The sequence below is a fragment of the Bubalus kerabau genome, chromosome 20 (assembly GCF_029407905.1).
Source record: "Bubalus kerabau isolate K-KA32 ecotype Philippines breed swamp buffalo chromosome 20, PCC_UOA_SB_1v2, whole genome shotgun sequence".
Lineage (NCBI taxonomy): Eukaryota > Metazoa > Chordata > Mammalia > Artiodactyla > Bovidae > Bubalus > Bubalus kerabau.
Genome location: NC_073643.1, coordinates 28,584,171 through 28,589,917, shown reverse-complemented (window position 1 = coordinate 28,589,917; position 5,747 = coordinate 28,584,171). Strand labels below are relative to the sequence as shown.

Here is a 5,747-nt window from a genome sequence, read left to right as displayed (position 1 = left end):
ACATTCACTATTAATGTCTAATTTCAGGTACTTTTTAAAGTGTCCTTTCTCTCTGTCTCCCTTTCCCCCATCTCTTTTAATCCTAGCTCATATGTGAATTTCAGCATTAATATTCATAAATTGGATTATGGTGAGGAAGACTCTGAAATACTGTATGAACTCTTTCAATGCATATCTGCAATGCAAGTTTAAACACGTCAAATTACTGGAAAGTGCACTTCTCTTTCTCATTGAACTTCTGTAGATCATCTGAGAACACCAAGGCAATTTTTCAGGCATCGAATAGACAAGTCCATATAAAATTTTCTTCCATATCTGGAAACCTTCTCTGACTTAATCAGTGGATATGTTGTGTCCTATAATAGCTCATGATTGAAACACATTTTGTTTATTAATTTTATTGCAACTTTAGACATTGAATGATGTTTTAAATGACTTAATTGAGGTACTGTTAATATTCAATAATATTAACCTACTTAATTGTATAGCTTAATGAGTTTTGTCAAACGTGTACTCTCATTCATCAACCAAGAATCAGGTATAAATCATCTCCATCACTTAACAAAGTTTTCTGGCACTCATTTGCAGCCACTTCCTATCATTTCCACATCCTGACAACCACTTCTTTTGCATTCTGACACAGCAGATCAGTATTGCCTGTTCTACAACTTCATGTAAATAGAATTCTTCGAGTCTGTACTCTTGCATCTGGCTTATTTAGTGCTCCATAATATTTTTGAGATTTTGACAAAATTCAGTTTTTTTTTAATGTGATCTAAGAGCCTGATCTGCCTCTTGAGAAACCTATATGCAGGTCAGGAAGCAACAGTTAGAACTGGACATGGAACAACAGACTGGTTTCAAATAGGAAAAGGAGTATGTCAAGGCTGTATATTGTCACCCTGCTTATTTAACTTATATGTAGAGTACATCATGAGAAACGCTGGGCTGGAAGAAACACAAGCTGGAATCAAGATTGCCAGGAGAAATATCAATAACCTCAGATATGCAGATGACACCACCCTTATGGCAGAAAGTGAAGAGGAACTAAAAGCCTCTTGATGAAAGTGAAAGTGGAGAGTGAAAAAGTTGGCTTAAAGCTCAACATTCAGAAACCCAAGATCATGGCATCTGGTCCCATCACTTCATGGCAAATAGATGGGGAAACAGTGGAAACAGTGTCAGACTTTATTTTCTTGGGCTCCAAAATCACTGCAGACGGTGATTGCAGCCATGAAATTAAAAGATGCTTGCTTCTTGGAAGGAAAGTTATGACCAACCTAGATAGCATATTAAAAAGCAAAGATGTTACTTTGCCAACAAAGGTATGTCTAGTCAAGGCTATGGTTTTTCCAGTAGTCATGTATGAATGTGAGAGTTGGACTATGAAGAAAGCCGAGCACCAAAGAATTGATGCTTTTGAACTGTGGTGTTGGAGAAGACTCTTGAGAGTCCCTTGGACTGCAAGGAGATCCAACCAGTCCTGGGTGTTAATTGGAATGACTGATGCTGAGGGTGAAACTCCAATAATTTGGCCACCTGATGAGAAGAGCTGACTCACTGGAAAAGACCCTTATGCTGCGAGGGACTGGGGGCAGGAGGCAAAGGGGATGACAGAGGATGAGATGGCTGGATGGCATCACTGACTCGATGGACGTGAGTCTTGAGTGAACTCCAGGAGTTGGTGATGGACAGGGAGGCCTGATGTGCTGTGATTCATGGGGTCGCAAAGAGTTGGACACGACTGAGCAACTGAACTAAACTGAACTGAATTGAAGAGCTATAATAAAATTATTTTTATATAGAAAGGATATGAAGTAAAATATGTTGATTTTTCCCCATATGGATATTAGTTATTTCAACACCATTTGTTTAAAAGTTTTTCCCTTTCCACATTAAACTAGATTAGAACCTTTGTGAAAATTTCAATTGGCTGCATACTATGGGTCTATTTCAGAACTCTGTATTCTGTTCCTTCAATCAAATAGTCTGCCCTCATACCAAAACTGCATTGTCTTTATTATTATAGCTTTATAGCTATAATATATAGCTATATATACCTATAGCTGTAGCTATATTGCAATCAGGTGTGATTTTTTTTCTTCTTTTGAACTTGACTTCATTTTCTTTTTCAAACTTATTTGACTATTTCTGATCTTTGTTATTTCCATATAAATTTTAAGAATAGTTTATGTGGAAAAAAGATGGGAAAATTTTGATAACGATTTCATTGAAACTACACATCAACTTGGAAAAAAATGAAACCTAAATACTATTGAGTCTTCTAAAACATGAACAGTATTTATCTCTATATTTATTTAGGCCTTCTTTAATGACTTTGAATGCTGTAGTTTTCATTATAGTAATATTGATCAATTTCTATTGTATTCATTCCTAAGATATTGATTTTTTTAATGCAGATATAAATGATCTTCAAAAATTTACTTTGTACGTTCCTTGATAAGGTATTAAAGTGCCATTTTTTTCTGTATGCTGATCTTATATCTTACATCGATACCAAATCCACTTATTATTTCTAGTAGTATGATTTTTTGCATATATTATTTTAGATTTTTCTCTGTACACAATCATAGCTTCCAGGAATAATGGCATTTTTACTTCTTCCATTTTTGACATTTCTATTCTATAGACATTTTCCCTTGTGCTCTCAGCACATGACAATGCTGACCAGAGGTGGAGATAGTAGACATTTCTGCATTGTTCCCAAACTCAAAGGAAAAAGATTCACTTGTACACCATTAAGCGTAGTATTATGTTTTTATAGATACTCATTATCTCATTGACAAAATCCTCTTAACATCTAGTTTTCTGAAAGTTCTGATAAATATGTGTTGAAATGTATCAAATGCTTTTATTGTATCTTGAAATAATCATATAGTATTTCCTTTATATTGTGAACATATTGTGAAGTGTATTTATTAAAATCTTAATGTAAATGCAGTCCTTGATTCCTAGGACAAATTCTAGTTAGTATTATACAGTTTACATGTACTGGATTTCATTTACTTATTTTTAGTAAATATATTTTAAAAATTTTAATTATTTTATTATTTATTTTTGACTGTGCTCTCTTTGTTGCTACCATGGGGGTCTACTCTCTAGCTGCATGCACAGGCTTCTCTCTGGGGTGGCTCCTTTCATTGCAGAGTGTGGGCTCTAGAACATGTGGGCTCAGTAGTTGTGGCACTTGGGCTTTGTTGGCTCATGACGTGGGATCTTCCTGGACAAAAGATTGAACCCGTGCCACCTACATTGGCAGGTGGATTCTTAATCAGTGGACCACTAGGGAAGTCTGATAAATATTTTTGTACCTATATTCATATGGACATTAATTTTCTTTCCTTGGATTACCTTTGACTTAGTTTATTTTTTTTTTTACAATTAAATTAACATTTTATTAAAATGACATCTATAGAAGCAAAATATCTAAATATGTATTATCTGTTCCACCTATCACGTAAATTGCTCTGTCACAAGTCTAATTCACTTAGCTTATTATTATTACTTAAAATTCAGCTCATTCTGACTAGATTCCTGGGCCAATCTTCTCAAATACTTGTTTTATTATAAATTTCCTTTTATTTAAACAATTGTCAGTTAGTAATAACACAGGATTAAGAGTGGTTAATTAACAACTGAGAAATTATAAGGAAAATGTAATTATTGGGTTAGAAAATACAGCACTCAGCAGAGCAAATTTCAAGAGTGAACATACATACACTTATGTTTCTGAACAGGCTGAATCGCACAGCCCAACACAATGTGAGTCTAAGAAGCAAAAAAAAGAAGGGAGGGGCCACAAGAGGCAAAGTATTTTATTCTAGTGTCCCCTAAATTGACTGTGGAAGTAAAAAGTTTCTACATTAAAAAAAGTTTATATAAATTATATGAACAGTAATTTTTATAAAAGTCAAAATGAAACATTCTGCATAGGACAAAAGATATGCCTAAGCAACATACCATATTTGCACAAGGCCACTGAATGTCATGGGCACTGCTAACAAATGAAAAAGCTTAAGTCTACGGCAGACTGAGCGAAGATTTCAGTTTGGTATTCTATAACCCCAAGACTATAAACTACTCTTACTATACAAAAGCTCTAATGACATACAGAGTTTTTTGTAGGAACTCTTGTGCTTCTGGTTGGCACATTTCTACTCTTTAATATGTGAAAGGAACACAGACAGTTGTGAGAGGTTGTGCAAAACTATTGTATTTACAAAAATGGCACAAAAGTGAATTCAACAGTCGATGCACATGCACGCTTCATTCACATCTTCAATGACAAAAGGTATTCTGAACACTATAGAACTGAATAAGAATACTAGCTTCAACAGCAGCTGTTAAGCAATAGAGTCACGTAAGTTACACCAGAATGGGCAAATATTGCCCAAGTAAAATTCTATTGTTAAAGCTGAAACAGATTTAAGGCCATTCACGTTCAAGCACAGGATACAAATCTTTTGGAGCCCCATTTATTTGTGTTTGAAATATGTGACCTCTCTTCTAACTTGTGGTCTTAAACTTCTGTTTACAAAACCCAAAAGGAAAATCCAGAAGAAACAAACAGTAGAGGTTATATTAAGTAAGAGTAACATACAAAGCTATAATTAAGATGAATTAAAGAAAGCCAACATTAAAACTGCAAAACTTGTTAGTTACTTGTTGGATCCAGCCCTACACTAGGAGTTAGGTAATATATACAATTATTTTCAAGTAGATTACTTTATGTTGCTCTAACATGTTCTTTTCATCAGTGCACTGTTAAACTAATCAAAAACTCTACACATGTATATTCCCTTAAAATAGCAGCACACACTACTGCTACCTGCAAAGCCATCACTCTCAAATGACATAGGGAGTAAAAGGAAATAAAAAGCAGAGGAGTAACATATTAAGGAGAAATAATGGGAATTAGAAGATTCATGCAGTTCAGCTCTTTTTTATCAGCCAGCCAGTTTGCTAGCAACAAGAGATGGTTTCCGTTGAGGAAGGTCCTGTGGAGTGGGAATGTGGTCACCAGTGACCTCTGTCTTATCCGGGGTTGCAGTAGGAAGTTGCTTGTTCTTCATTTTTGCTTTAGCCATGTTGTAATCCCCAGAATCAAAATATTTTTGCCCTTTCTGCAATCGTTTCCTTAAAAAAATCGGAACCTCCAGGCTTTTGTCCCAGATGAGGATACCTTGCTTTTAATTTTGATTCTTCAGCTTTCTCTGGACTAGTCACTTTATCTTCCATTTCCTTCTGCTCCTCCGCGGAGGCTGCCTCGGGGACTTCCGCAGACATACTGCTCCCTCTTACTCCGCTTCTCCAGTTCTGCCCTTTGACTTAGTTTAGAATCTCAAATATTCTGGCCTAATAAGATAAAAAAATAATTGCTTCTCCATTTATTTTCTGAAACAGATTGTCTAATATTTTTATCTTAGTTTTGAAACAATTTATCAGTAAAGTGATCTTGATTTGATTCCTTTCTTTGCTGAAAAGTTAGCAGCATTTTTATTTTGTTTAACAAATATGGGACCATTTCAAATTTTTCCTTTTGTATTAGTGTTAGTAAAAACGTTTATTGGAAATTGTTAATTTCATCTAACCTTTCATATTTATTGGCAAATACTTTTCTCTAATATTTTCTTACCCTTTTCTTTTAGTGTCTGTAGGATCTGCACAGAAGTTTGTTATTTTTGTTCCTGAAATTGGTGATTTATATCATTAATTCTACTCCATGA

The 5,747-nt window shown here is 34.7% G+C and overlaps 1 pseudogene; it reads right to left on the bottom strand.

Moving 5' to 3' along the window:
* Window positions 1-4,208: 4,208 nt before the first annotated feature.
* On the bottom strand, window positions 4,209-5,344 carry LOC129635187 (cAMP-regulated phosphoprotein 19-like; annotated as a pseudogene).
* Window positions 5,345-5,747: the final 403 nt, after the last annotated feature.